Source organism: Callithrix jacchus, chromosome 19 (assembly GCF_049354715.1).
Source record: "Callithrix jacchus isolate 240 chromosome 19, calJac240_pri, whole genome shotgun sequence".
NCBI lineage: Eukaryota > Metazoa > Chordata > Mammalia > Primates > Cebidae > Callithrix > Callithrix jacchus.
In genome coordinates this window covers 9,279,225-9,294,701 of record NC_133520.1, presented here as the reverse complement: position 1 = coordinate 9,294,701, position 15,477 = coordinate 9,279,225, and the positions used below count along the sequence as shown (strand labels likewise).

Genomic DNA, 15,477 nt, shown 5'->3' with positions numbered 1-15,477 from the left:
ATAAGAATATTAAAAAGAATGAATAAGAACATTAGGTTAACAAAGGTACAACTTATGAAAAAGATAAAATAGTGATAAACCTATATACATCACAAAATATAAGTTAAATGTGTAATAGAAATCTAGCAATCATACAATGAATAATACACTATGAGTAAGGAAGATATTCCAGAAACACAAGAGTAGCTCACTACTGGCAATAACTTTAACCCATCCAAATTCCACTTCATATCTCCTACTCTCTGACCACCACCTCCTCTCTTTCCAGGTAACTCTCTTTGGTATCCAACTTTTATCACTTTCCCTCAACAGGATCTCCAGTCAACTGATCATACAATTTTGCCACCAGGCCTCACTCCTCTCTCCCAGCTTTACTCCGAGAGTGGTAAGAATCATGCCCTTGCATACACCTTCGACAATTCTTGTCCCAATTTTGTCCTTTCTTTGGAAACTGCACCTCTGACTAAATCCACTTCAACTTTTATACCTTCAACCACATATCTGAATTTGACTAAGGAAAAACACACAGCCACACCAACTGGTCTTACTTTAAGTCTGTTTGTGGTTGAACCTCAGGTGGCCCCTTAACATTAATCAGTAATTGCACTTCCCTCGTGCTTTCACTTTCCCACTTCAGACCTCCTCTCTCCTTAAGCCTCACCCATCCTTCTGTTCAGCTGATGATCTTATTTCCCACTTCACTAAGAAAGTTGAACGACCAAAAGAAAATTTCTATCAGCATCTATTGAAATCCGTACTCATGTACTCCACTTTCCTGCCTTTTACTGAAGAGGAGCAATTGATGTTCCCATCTAGTATCTTTACTTGTGAACTAGATAAAAACGTAAATTATACACAGTTTCCAATTCCTCTTCTTCCATTCTCAATGTTTTTCTTTGCAACTATTTAGAAAATGTCAAGCTCATTGAAGCAGCATAGAATAACAAAATGCTGCTTTTGTTATGATGTATATAGGTTTGTATATAGGTTTACAATATAAAACCTATATACTATATAGGTTTACAATATAAAACCTATATACTATATAGGTTTACAATATACAAATCTAAATCTATATACAAACCTATATACAATAGGTTTGTATATAGATTTAAGTCCAGGTTTATCACTATTTTATCTTTTTCATAAGTTGTACCTTTGTTAACCTAATGTTCTTATTCATTCTTTTTAATATTCTTATCTTTAAATTCTACTTGTGTGACATTTTTCTTACAACTTCTAGTTTCTTTTTCTTGAAATTTGCCTTGTATTTTTTGCCTTCGGCTTTATTGCCAAATCCATATATCCTCCATCTACATATATTATTAATATTTTGCCACATTTTCATATGTCTTTAGTCTTTATAAACAAATACATATTTTATATACACATATATATGTATTTATGTGTGTAGTATATGCAAACACAAATATACATTCTTTTGGAGGAACCATTTCAGTCAATTACAAACATTATGTCATTCCTTAAGTGCTTAAGTATGTATATCCTACAAATAGGACAGTAATACAGTAATCACTATCATAAAATTTAACATTGCTACAATATTATTTATAGTCCCTATTTAAATTTCTCTATTTTCCCCAAAAATGTCCTTTATAGATTTTTTGATTACTGTTGGTGATAGTGATGACAATATCAGTGATGGTGATAGTGATGGTGGTATTTAAATCCAGGACTCGATTGAGAACCATGCATTATATTTAATTGTCATCCTCAAAGTTTGCATTAAATATGACCTAATCAAGCCTTCACCTCAAACATTCCACTCCATTGGCGACCTCTTGTCAAGATCATCAATGACTCTCATGTCCCTAAATCCAACATCCACTTACTTTGCCTGTAAGCAACACTGACATGGCTGATCATTCTTCCTCTTTGAAATACATACTGTATTCACTTAGCTCCAAAAAACTATAATCTTCTAGTTTTTCTCAGTAATCTAGCCATTCTTTGTCACTCCCCGGTATCTTAATATTCATCCTTTTTTTTTCCCTTCATCTGCACTCGATTAGTGATCTCAAACATTATTATGGCTTTAAATAGTATATGCCAATGACTCCCAGTTTTATAGATCTAGCCCAGACCTCTCATTTCAATTCCAGACTCACATATCCAACTGTTTTGGACAGAGAATTTCATAAAAAAATTATGAAAGGAAAGAAATACAGGGAAGAAGTCTCTTCCTTTATTTTTACAGAGAGAAGTAAGCTTCTTACTTTTAATTTGCATTTCTCCTTACATTGGTTCTTGAGTAAAAATACTTCTTGTTATTAAAAAATTAATCTCTCCCAAATGAATATATAATGTAAAGCAATTCCAATTTGAATCTCCAAAGCTGGGGTTATTCTGGAATTTGATAACTATTAAAGTTTATATAGATTTATGAATGCCTACGAAGAACATAAATGAGCGTGGAAGAGAAGAGAACACAGATACAGAGCACACTATTAAACCAATATAATCAGATCAACTTGATAATGGTAGAAATAGACACATTAATCACAACAACAGAACAGTAAATACAGAAATAGATCCCAGTACAAATAAGAGGTAAAAATAGAATCAAGGCATGGGAAGGTGTGGATTATTTAATTAATGCTGCTGCCATAACTGGCCAAGTATCCAGAAGAAAATAAAATTGGTCCTCTATACAACATACAAAGCTGAATTTCATATGGATTAATGGCTTAAACATATGTTGCAAAACACAATCTTGCAAGAAAAGCTAGTCTAAGTCATCTAAGTCAGCATAGGACTGGATGACGCCATTTTAACAAGACTGGAAACTCAGAAAGAGAGAGACCATTTGTTCACCAAACTGAACACATTCAGGCTAATGTCCATAGTTTTTTTATTTAAAAAAAGCTCTTCCAAATTGTCCGGAAGACAAACTAAATAAAAAACAGGCAAAGGATATATAGATAATCCAGAAAAGAACATCAAAATAGCCATAAAACATGTGGAAATAGGTACAAATTCATTAGGAAGAGCAAGAAAATAACACTTAAAATTTATCAGACAAAAAATTAAAAACAACAGTAATACCTATTATTGGCTGAGATGAGGAGAAAATGGGAGGACATGGAAATGGGAAATATTATAGCCTTACTCCATGAATTAGATTAAGGTTACTGGTTAAATAACTTTAACCTTAAGTAACCAACTGGTTACTATAAAAATATTTCCTTAGTAAAAGTATTAAATTGACATTTTTTTAAGGCAGCATCAAAACAGTAGCCCCACATAGAAGCCATTGAAGCAGGCTCATTTGCCCATACCCAAGATCCCGGGAAAGGAACAAGAGGAAGGAGACAGAGAAGAAAAGCGAAAGGTAGCTGTGGTAAAGGCTGAGATTCCCTCCAGCCACTTGGCCAAAGCAATAGAAATTTCCTGAAGGATTAAAAAAATAAAAATACTCACCAGGCATAATGAGTACTGATTTCCAACAAAATTAAAAGCCTTCTAACCAGTACTTCTAACCAGCACTGTAAGCCTCCAGCACACAAATAAGTTATATTCCAGTTGTCTGTAGCTGGGAATTTATTTGCCCATAAAAACAGTATGATAAATCTCCTAAAGCAGCTCACAAAAATTAAATCACTTACACTGGCAATGAGAAGAGAGAGACGAAGCAAAATCTTGTTGCTAAAACACATGATTTCAGCAACCTTCTGGGTTTGCCTTGGAACCTACACTCCATTTGCATCAATGTTTCAAGGAGTGACACAATGCTATTCTATTTGTAATAACGTTAAAAACTCCAGTTGTGACAATGTTTCAACAATGCAAGTTCAATGATTCCTCATAAAAAGAAAATACAAAAGCAATAGAACATCCTCTCGGTCACCTCCTATATGTGACCCTGTTTCTCTTCCCAGCTCTCTAGCTGACGAATAATAACAATAACAACATCTACTACTTATTCCGATCAAGTTCAGTCCGAGACACTTTTTGCATGCATAATTTAGTTTAATAATCCCATAATCCTGTGATCTAAATATCATACTCATGTTACTTAAACAGGGTGATAGGTTCCAAAATACTTAACTTGTCCTCTGCCACTTAACCAGCAGGCGACTGAAAGAGACATGTCTGATTCTCAAGCCATGTTTTAACCTGCTATATGACACCAAACTCCCAGTATTCTGCCCCCAGAACACTGAGTAATGCACCAACTGGCCCAACTCCAAATTCAAGAACTGTCAGGCGCCTAGACCTTTACCACCACACCATGCATTTCACAACCACCCACTCAGAAAAGAATATGTGAGCATCTGGGCCACATATTTATGCTCCTGAGAACATTCCTTGGAATAAAATGGATCTGCCATTCAAATGTGTGGATAGATTTGAGATCCACTGAAGGGCTCCTTGGCAGTTTTGTGACATCAGTGGAGGCTGTAGGGATAAGTATGGTGTTCTAATTCCTGAAGAAATTTCACCAGATTCCAATTGGCTGCAGACAATCCACATTTGGGAACATTTTGATTCATGACTGTCCATGACCTTGAGTGCTAGCCCCACATGAATTTGGCACACAAGGTTCTTGTTTAATAGGTGACCTTCCCAAAATAGCTACAGATATTAGTCCTCTCTGCAAGATGTCTCTGGGCAAATTTAAGAGACAGATTTGCCTTTCAGCTTTCCAAATCCCTTGTTTGGGGTTTTAGAAAATAACCCACAATCAGTGCACTCCCTCTACCTATCATCACTTTACTTTTAACAAAACTGAATCACTTGGAGTTTTGTACTGTATTTATTTTCACTGATCTCATTTTTTCCCTTTCTTCATTTTTTCCACTTAAGAGACCATTTTCCCACATTTGGCCTAAGGCTTTGTCCCATGAGATGTGATAATAACTAAGTTGAGTGCTGAAAACTACTGAGATGTTTCATGTGGGTCACTTTGGGTTGTTGCTTTGCTTCTTTCTCTTAACACTAAAGACAAAAGGGATAGTAGGGCCGGCTATTATTGAGATATTATAACAGCATACAGCTTGACTGAGATGAGCTCGTTTCCTATTTTGGAAGAGATGAAATTTTTAAGAGCTGAATTTCTCAAGTGATATCATCATCCTGTGAGGGGAAAAGTCAGTAAGACAAACAACTCCAAGGGAGCAGGATACTCTTCAAAGAGCTCTGTAAGCCCGGAGGCAGATCAACTGACACGAAAAAAACAAAGGAAACCAGAGGTCAAGTTGACCACACCTGAACTCTGTAGGCTTCAAAAGGGAGGAACTAGGCATAGTGCTAAGTCAATGAAAAAAAATGTGTTTACTCATTCACTTATTCACACCAGTTATTGACCATCTATTAAGTCCCTAACATACTGTGCTAGGCACTAGGATACAAAGATAAGTAAGACTCAGTCCTTGCCACCAGAGAATTGCTCCATTCAAGTGAAGTAGCTTCTAGCATTTGCTGCCATTGAGCTTCTTTTGAAGGACAAAAACTTTGGTAACAGTAATGATAGTAAATCTACTTTTAAAATTCATTGGTTGGGAATATCCATATGTGCATATGGACTTACAGATTCCTTTTGGTAAGTCTGGGCAGTACCAGGTGCAGAGAAGGACAGAGCTGATGATACCATCAAAGACAGTAACGTGATAAGAGCTGAACCACTGCTCTGCTCTGAGATAGGATTTGCCTTTTGTTCTAAAAACTTTGCTATCTAGGTCTCCTGTACTTACTCACAAAAACGTCTTCTAATTCATTGCCTAGTGCCCAAAATCCATATTCATAAATATAACACTTCTCTAGCTCTATGACACTACAAAGCACCATCCAAATCATCATCCCCCTTCTGTACTCTTTACAGTGGCCCTTTATGGTAAGGATCATTAACAAGTGAGTGGGTCTGATGGTCTGGTGAGGTGACTCGCACAAAATCACTGAGCTAGAGGGGGTCAGATCAGGACTCCTCAACCTGAACCATTACATGTTCAACTCCAAATCCTGTGGGCTTTTTACAACATCAAGTTAGTTCCTCTAAAAAAGATAATATCTGATCTCCTAAAATGTATTGGGCATGTACCAGACTACAAATGAAAGGACAGAAGGAAGAAAGGAAAGGAGGGAGCGTAAAGAAGGAAAAGACCAACACTTAGCTAGGTGCTTTTATTTTATCTTCTCCATCACCCACCCACTAAAGAAGCTATGATTATTTGACAGATAATTGTACATATGCAAAAACTAAACTTCGGTCAGATTGAGTAACTTGCCCAAGGTCACAGAGCTTATAAGAAATAAAGCCAGAATTAAATCCCAAATCTACCTAACTCAAAGCTTATGCTTCTAACTCCTTACCTCACTGCCTAGTATGTTGTGTGAAACTTTGAGGGACTGATAGAATATCTGAGTATTATTTTTCTCATCTTTCAAATGGGGCCTTAATAGGAACTACCATTTGTTAAACATGCTTACCCGTATCTATCTCTTGCAGATCTCACAATAGTGCTGCAAATAGGTATTACTGTCTTGACTGTAGTGAAAATGAGATTGAATCTCAAAAGGGCAGATGAAGGCAGAGCCAGGATTTGAACCCAGAACTCCAGCACTTCCACTATTTTGTGTCAACTATCCCAGCAACTACACAGACATTAGGCGAAGAACAAATAAGATAATAAATATGAAAAACATTCATAAAGTATAACCTAGTACACTAATATATTCTTGTTAGAATTATTATATTTCTAATTATTAAACTGAAACATGAGACACAGACATTGGAGGCTAAATAACTTACATGATATCACATTGCCAAGAAATAAGTATTGGGCTTATATTCCTGGTTCCAAGGTCTGGTCCAGTGTCCTTTCCACTTCCATCCCTGACTCAATTCATTAATTTTTGGTGCCTCAGCCTCCTTCATGAACGACAGTGATGATGTCTAACTGGCTATTGTGAGGATTAAATGATTTCATATTCATATATCTATATATATATCTATATATCTATATATATATTTAAGTGGTTGGTAAAAATATTTTTCTTCCTTCTACTCAGTACTTCAATCACAGAACCATGCCCTGGCCTCCATGTTTATAATAATTTGCCTTGTCTTTTCTTTTTCTTTTCTTTCTTTCTTTTTTTAAATAGAGACAAAGTCTCACTCCATCACTCAGGCTGGAGTGCAGTAGCACCATCATGGCTCACAGCAGCCTAAGACTCCTGGGCTCAAGCTATCTTCCCAACTCCACCTCCAGCCACCACAGCCAGCTAATTTTCAAATGCTTTCTTTTTTCTTTTCTTTCTTTCCTTTTTTTTTGTAGAAATGTTGTCTCTCTATGTTGCCCAGGCTGGCGTCAAACTCCTGGCCTCGAGTGATCTTCCTGCCTCAGCCTCCCAAAATGCTGAGATGATGTTAGTCTCCATGCCCAGCCACTTGCCACATTTTCACTATCACAAAAATAAAGGTCATGTCCATTCTCAGTGGCTACTTCTGGAAACATTGATGACAATATGATGTGTCTAAAGCCTGCTATATTGTGCAAGCTTCTTGCAGGTAATGCCACAGTAACCTTTGTAGATTTGGTGGAAAAATGGTGTTTCTTTCATGTCATTATCCTTTAAACAAATGTCCCAACCATTCTTTTCACAATGAAGAACTCTAATGACCAACGCGCTGAAACCTTAGTGTTACTTACACCATCTTCATAATCAATTCATGCTGTCAAGATGCTTCCAGGAATTGTACAGTTAGCAATTGAGGTTCTCAAAGCAAATAAAAAGCCCAAGTTCTCAAGGGTAGGTTTTTCCCATGGGAGTGTATCATGCAGCGGATGTTTAACTAGCACCAGATTTATCAGGATATTTCCAACTCTGCATCTGATAAGAAGTGTCTGGAGAATAAGTATCTTCTATTTCTCCTAAACAACTCAAGCCTCACCACTCCCAGACACCACCGAGCTAGTGTTACTCTTTGCTACTTGCCAGAAGTTCACCCAGATAAGCTTGGGCATGGTTTAGAAATATATTTGAAAAATGAAATTCTTTCCGCAACTACAATAATCTGGGTCAATCACATTTTTTTCAGGCAATTCCTTCACAGGCATCTATTTTTTTATGACACACTTATTTAGATGGTACAGTAATTAGTAAGATATTAAAGTCATTTGTGATCACAACTGACTGTCTTAACACCCATGTGTTCCATGAAGTTTCCTCAGTATGAGAAAACTCAACGAAACAGGCAGTGCAAATTTCAATGATACTCAACTCGTAGGCACATTTTAGAAATGGCACACATTGCTGGTCACTCTTCCCCTGAAAAAGCTGCACCACATCTGTCTTCATGCTGTGTGAGAGTCTGATCTCTCCTCTGTGCTTCCATGAGCTTTTGTTCTTGATTCATATGAGCTTCTGGCGTAGCTGTTTAGATTTCTGCCTCCCCTGAAGCCTGAGAGTTCCTTCAAAAGCAGAGCAAGAGCCACAGCTTATGAATTTGTTATATTTCCATCATCAAGCCCAATGCCAAGTGTCCAAAATGTGCTCAGTGAATAAACTGTTAATTAACTCACAAATTAATATGACCCTGAGAATACATTTCTGTTGGCTTTTCATAGGCAGGGCTGATGAAGTGGAAGTCTGATAGCTGACCCCATAAGTAGGATAGGCCAAGTGCTCCTGTAATTGGCATTCTTTGACCTCTTATTAACCCAGTGTTTGGATCCTACGAGCAATGGACAGCACAATGGTTCTGAAAGAAAAAGTAGCCCCTAATACAAATTGCTCCAGCTGCTCTGGAGTCAATTATAAATTTTTCCCCAAACTCAGTTCTGAGAAGTGCTCTCCCACACACACACATCAGCACTCAGAAGAGAGTGAAAACCCTGGTGTTTCTCCTTTAGCTTACTATCGAGCTCTGTAGTTGGTGGCTCATTGGCACTCTTACTCTCTGTCAAAATGCCACGCAGTCTGTCTCTCGGAACTGACACTTCTGTGTGCTTGATAACTCCCTCCTTCCAACAACTGATGTTGATTCATTCCCCACTAGTGTCACATGAAGATGATCAATTGTCCCAGGACTCAATGAGCTCTGAAAAAGCACCTTAGCACAGAGAAAAATCTCTCTCTGCCAATCCCTGTCATAAGCCTATTTGGAAATCTAGCCCATCTCTTCTGCCTTTTCTTTAATCATTACCTCCTTCTCATTCCCTCTTCTCTGTGACCCTACACAGAGGTTAAGAGTCAGAATCAGGGGAAACTGATAAAAGAATCTGCTGAAGTATTTTACAGTCACTCAAAAGTTAGGAATTTTGGCCTCTAACCATGTTCTATAATGAAATCTTGTCATCTGGAGAAGATGAAGATGAGAATTTTTATGTAAAGAATTTTTAAGTAATAGAAAGATGAAAAATACAGCAATTGTGATTCTAATGATCAACAGGGTAGAAGTGTACCAAAAATTTCAAAAACAAGCTATTATTTTCAGAAAGATGCTAAATGAGAGACATCCATCTTTGAGAAGTCACAGCAATAAAGAGTGCTTTGGATGATTTACAAAAAAAAAAATGAATTAATTATGGCTTCCACTGGAACACTTGCAAATTCATATGAAAGAGGCTTTTTAAAGTAGGATACAAGAAACAGGATGTTGTGGGACTGGTATAATTTTATATTACACAAACTGGAAGAACAGATTGCTAGAGATATTAGAAAGACTTGTTTCTAAAAAAAAAAAAAATGCTATTTTCATACCCAATTTCAGATCTAATAGAGAAGCACAAAAGAGTAGTATATGTAGATTAAAATACCACTTTAATTTTTGATCAATCTCATATTGAAGAATGTGACTCCCATTTGCAGCAACAATGAACACTTTCTTACTGAATCCCAGACTTAGGCATGTATAAGGCTGAAAAAACAAAGACCCCTCATGTAGGAGCTTGCCGCTGTAAAACTTTCAGCATGAAGGAGCAGGTCACGATGTGCTCATAAGCAGTCAAATCTCCTTTTACCTTGCATGTCTCCCTGCTACACATGTGTGTACGCGCACATACAAACACACACATGGCAAAAAGGGACTGAGCTACTTCTTTGTCTTGTTCTTCATCACAAACTTCTTTTCTTCCCCATTCTAAAGTTCTTCGTCTAAAACTTATTCACCAATACATCACACCTTCCTAAGGGAGATGTGAAACCAGGTTGATCTACTAATAGAAATCTCTCAACACAAAAAGAAACATCAAGACTGGGGAAGAATAAGTACTATCCATACAGGTGTTATAATTATGGGCCCCATAAGAATTTTCTGAATGCTTACTTGTAGATAAATTTTGTCTTAGGCGGGCCGGGCGCGGTGGCTCAAGACTGTAATCCCAGCACTTTAGGAGGCCAAGGTGGGTGGATCATGAGGTCAACAGATCGAGACCATCCTGGTCAACCTGGTGAAACCCCGTCTCTACTAAAAATACAAAAAATTAGCTGGGCATGGTGGCGCATGCCTGTAATCCCAGCTACTCAGGAGGCTGAGGCAGGAGAATTGCCTGAACCCAGGAGGCGGAGGTTGTGGTGAGCCGAGATCGCGCCATTGCACTCCAGCCTGGGTAACAAGAGCGAAATTCCGTCCCAAAAAAAAAAAAAAATTTGTCTTAGGCATAAAGGAGAACAGCAAAGGAAGAGGAAATAGCTAATATCTGTTGAATACCTACAAAGTGCTGAACACCATGTTATGGGTCCCTACATACTCATACATCATATCATTTAATCCACACAATTCTAAAAGAAATGTATTAGTATCCTCTTTTTTTCTTTTTACAAATGAGGATATTAACACTTGGAAAAGTTGTAGAGGAGAAGGTATCAGACAGCTTGCAGACAGTTTTCAATGCAAAATAAACACAAATGAAATAATTAGAAGGCTACAGCAAAATCTACTGCCCACACTAAAATACAACATGAATGCAAAGAAAAGGGGACACTGGGATGTTTAGAATGAGAATACAATATATGGACTAACAACCTGCAAAGCCAGAGAAGAGAGGAAAAAATGGAATGACTACTGCAAGTATGTACTTAGAACTGAAGAGGGATGGGGGTGATGGAGAACAGAGAAGTTGCTAAGATAAGGGAGGAAGTCAGAAATCTTTGAACTGTTGGTCTGGATGATACAACTTTGATCAATAGCAGGCATCCTCACTAAAGTGCCCTCCTGGATTTAGGTCATTATCAGCAACTGATACGCCAAAACGGTTGAAGAAGGAAGTTCAGCCTGAGAAGAGGCCTGGGTATAGAAAGAGGGAAATTAATATGGAAAAACTTCCCTTCTTTGTTTCTACTGTCCTGTAAACCATGTGTATTTATATTTTACTATCCTCCATTTCACAGGGTGACAATCAGTAGTGGAGTAAGCAGGCACGGTTCCCATGATTCAGATGTTAATGCTAAATAATTATTCATTGGAACTTAAAAGAATTCCTCTGCCACCATTCAAAAAAGGAAGGGCTTGACTAGTCAAATGTTTGGCTATTGTATGATACCATAATAGCTGTGAAAAAAATGTAAGCACATCTGTATACTCTAGTAAAACGTAAGCTGGCCCTTAATACTTTCATGGCATAAACTGAGTAACAGTACTAATACCTACTGAAGGTGTTTATGGAATCACAGATCACAGTGTTAGAGCGCTACAAAAATATTTCATTCTAATGTCATACAGAAGAAAACCTAACGCTTGGAAAAGTTAAGTAACTTTTCTGTTGTCACCCATCTTAAAGATAGTTGGTTAAGATCCAAGTCCAGGGTTTTCTCACTTCAAAAAAATACTCCAAATCTTGCACGACACAACCCAAAGGAACATGAGACCAAAATTCACATAAAATTCTGAAATGGCTCTTAGTAACTGTGATCAAATGCCTCTCTTGTTTTGTGAGTGAAACTGAACAATGATCCAAATAACAAAAATTTTTAGTAGCTTTATATTTTTGTACCTTGTGAACCTGTTGGAAAAATGTTTTTATTTTATTCTATTAAAAGTGAAAAAAGCACTAGGACAAATATTGCACTGGTAAACATTTAACATACAGATTTTGAGGGTGGGGAAACCCTGACTGGTACAGTTTGCCAGTTTCTGTAGCATCACACTCCCAACATGGGCAATCACAATCAACCATGCAATGGTACTGAACAAGAGTAGGGGGAAAATACACATGATCACCTCTTGTAAGCCAGGACAAACTACCACTGCCAAGCAATTAATCAAAAACCCTCTTGATGGTGAATCTGTGAATAAATGCATCAATAATAGAGAACTGTATGCAAATAGCAAGCTCTGGGTGTGAGACTCATCAGGTTAAGCACAGCGTCTCTCCCATCTCCAGGGCGATATGCTCCAACACTCCTAGTGGATTTCTGAAACCACGGATAGTACCAAATCTAATTGCCATCAGTAGGAACACATTTCCAGCTGTGTCTTCCACACACAAATTTAACATCTTCTTCATCTTAACTGAGCACCCATAACGCACCATGTTTGTAACTTGCAGTTTGAGGTGTGACAGCAAAACCAGAATTTCTTTTGCCTTCTTCACAATTTCATGGACTCATTTTTAACTTGGATCTTACAGCATGGAGATACTGTACAAAGGGAGGATTCCCTGGGGAAGACAGAGCAGGATGGAACAAGATTTTGTCATGAATTGTTTTTTCTGGAATGTTCCATTTTCTGACCACCATTGACTACAGGTAAATGAAACTGTAGAAAGTGAAACAGCAGATTAGAGGAAGCTACATTTCTGGACATGAAACTCGGTCTGACTTTCAACTGAAGATGCGAGATCTTGTAAATCAATCTCAGCTTTCCTAAAAAAACTAATGCCAGAACTGCAACTTGAGATTTTTAGCTTGAGAAAGCAAACTGTCAGGTGAGAAGAGATGAATAAACATGTTTCCTTGATTTTCTCTTGGATTTTGCCCTTTCTCTTAGAGTCCTCTCATTTATTTTTTTTTTTTTAATTATTTTTTTAGACAGCATATTAACCTGTCACCTAGGCTGGAGAGCAGTGGCACCATGTCGGCTCACTGCATCCGTGACCTCCCAGGCTCAGAGATTCTCCCACCTCAGCCACACAAGTAGCTGGGACTACAGGGGTATGCCATCTACTATTTTTTTGTATTTTTAGTAGAGATAGGGTTTCACCATGTTGCCCAGGCTGATCTCGAACTCCTGAACTCAAGCAATCCATCTGCCTTGGCCTTCCAAAGTGCTGCAATTACAGGTGTAGCCACCATGCCCAGCCAGAGCCTGTAATTCTAATCCCTGCTACCACTACTTTACTGGCCCTTGTGATCAGTTGTTTCTCTGTCAGCACTTTTGGTTCCCCTTAGCATAGCTGAAAATTTCAAAATCTTTTCATGAAATGCTAAGATAGGCTAGAAAAAACAAGAAACACAAAGAATCTAGTTTTGATGCTACCTTGGTTTGTTTGCTCCCAAGGTTCACAGACTCTGACTTACTGAACACACTCTCTTAAGCCCCACAGAACTGGTACAGCTGGACAGTTTCCCCACCCCAATGCCCCATGCCCCCAACTCTTCACTTCTAAATTCTGGCTGCTGTGTTAAGTCCCACCACCTGGTGGCCCACTTGGAAACATCACGACATGTTCATCCATGCTTAAGACCAAGTATCAGATGAATAAAACAGATTCTCACCTGAAGTCATTTCATGATCTCTTTCTTAGTGCCATTTTCTGACCTGAACCATGACTCTTCCTCATTCTTGTCGCCAGTGATCCACCCACCTTGGACTCCCAAAGTCCTGTGATTACAGGCGTGAGCTACCATGCCCAGCCCTAAGACTTGTTTTTAATCATCTGCAAAACAGGATTCGTATGGTACATCCTTCCAGAAAGAGCAGCCAGGAAGATTAAATTAGAAGAGCTAATTCATGCACATCCCCAAGCACAGTGCCTGACACACAGTAAACATTAAACAAATATTTATGGAAAAAAAAAAATCCTTACCACCACACCTCCTTTACAGACTCACCAAATTTTCATAAAAATAGACAACAGACACGAGGGAGGACTCAAGATGGCGCTGTGAGAACAACCCAGGATTGGAGCTCTCGTTGAATCTGCAAACAGTGAGTCGGAGCTGCATTTCCAGACTGATTTTTGTTGCCCACAGAATGGGGAAACTCCCAAGTATAAAAAAGACACGGGACGCCAGGCAGTAGGTCTGCCTGGTGAAGCCGGCAGCCGGAGCGGCGGCGGCCGGCCCTACCCAGCAATCCCCACAGGGCGCGCTTGTCCAGGTGTCCTGTTGAACTGGCAACCTGAGACTTGAGAGGGCTGGACTTGAGACTGAACGAGACTTGGACAGTAGGCCAGCCCAGGGGATTGCAGGGACAGATCATTTGGGACACCCAGTGGGACGAACAAAACCGCGATTTCAAACTATCCCGAGCAGACGATCCGAGATGCTCTGTGGGGGAGGGGAGTCCACCACTACCGAGGCAACCCGCCCCAACTGAGATACACGCCCACTGCTGACGCAGCCTGGTTGCTGAGGCAACCCGTCCCTACTGAGATACACGCCCACTGCTGACGCAGCCTGCCGTTGCCGAGGCAACACGCTACAACGAAGAGACTCCGCTGCAGGGCGTGGCGGAGACCACAGCAAAGCCTGCAGGAACAGGGCGAATCACACAACAGCAGGGTGGAGCCTCGGCAGCCAAACAGTGGCTAGTCTGCCTTCTAGCTGGGCAGGACACCTCATCGGACATCGAAAAATAAAGCCCTAACCCCCCAAAACAGAGCATTTGAGAAAAAAAGGGTTTTTTTAATGAGGTCTGTTGCAGCAGAATCAAACATAGCAGCGTAACAGCCCTGAAGGAACAACAGAGCTCACAGCTGAGCAATTGAGCTCCAAAAAAGTACAGACTGTCTCCTCAAGCAGCTCCCTGACCCCTCTATATCCAAAAGACTGAAATTTGGCAGGCATCATCCTGGGACTAAGATAGCAGAAAAAGAAACGGGTAGCATCCCTCACTGTGCCACAGCTGCTAGAGGTGCACCCCAGACAAGCAGGGCCTAGAGTGGACCTCAGCAGTCGTACAGCGAAGGGGCTAGGCTGGTAGAAGGAAAAGAAAGTAAAAGAAATACTTCATCATCAACAATCTGGGTGTCCACTCAGAGACCCAATTGAAAAGTCAGCAACTACGCAGACGACAAACGGATAAACCCACAAAGATGGGAAGAAACCAGCGAAAAAAGGAGGAAAACACCCGAAACCAGAACACCTCGCTTCCTAGAAAGGACCAAAACTCCTCACCAGCAAGGGAGCAAAGCTGGACGGAGAATGACTGTGACAAAATGATGGAATTAGACTTCAGAAGGTGGATAATGAGAAACTTTTGTGAGCTAGAAGAACATGTATTAAATCAATGCAAAGAAACTAAGGAACTTAAAAAAAGATATGAGGAAATGATAACAAGAATGGATACCTTAG

The 15,477-nt window shown here is 39.2% G+C and overlaps 1 protein-coding gene across 25 annotated transcripts in view; it reads right to left on the bottom strand.

Moving 5' to 3' along the window:
* The window catches only part of LOC108589162 (uncharacterized), a 434,713-nt gene that overhangs the window by 323,351 nt on the left and 95,885 nt on the right, over window positions 1-15,477 (bottom strand). For 2 of the 25 annotated variants that reach the window (XR_013529709.1, XR_013529710.1), the window contains exon 1: window positions 3,442-13,512. The exons of 22 other annotated variants lie outside the window; for them this stretch is intronic. The gene's annotated coding sequence lies outside the window, so the exon portion shown is untranslated. Of the gene's footprint in view, window positions 1-3,441; window positions 13,513-15,477 lie in introns of those variants that run through there. One more of the 25 variants, XR_013529711.1, reaches the window with a different exon arrangement.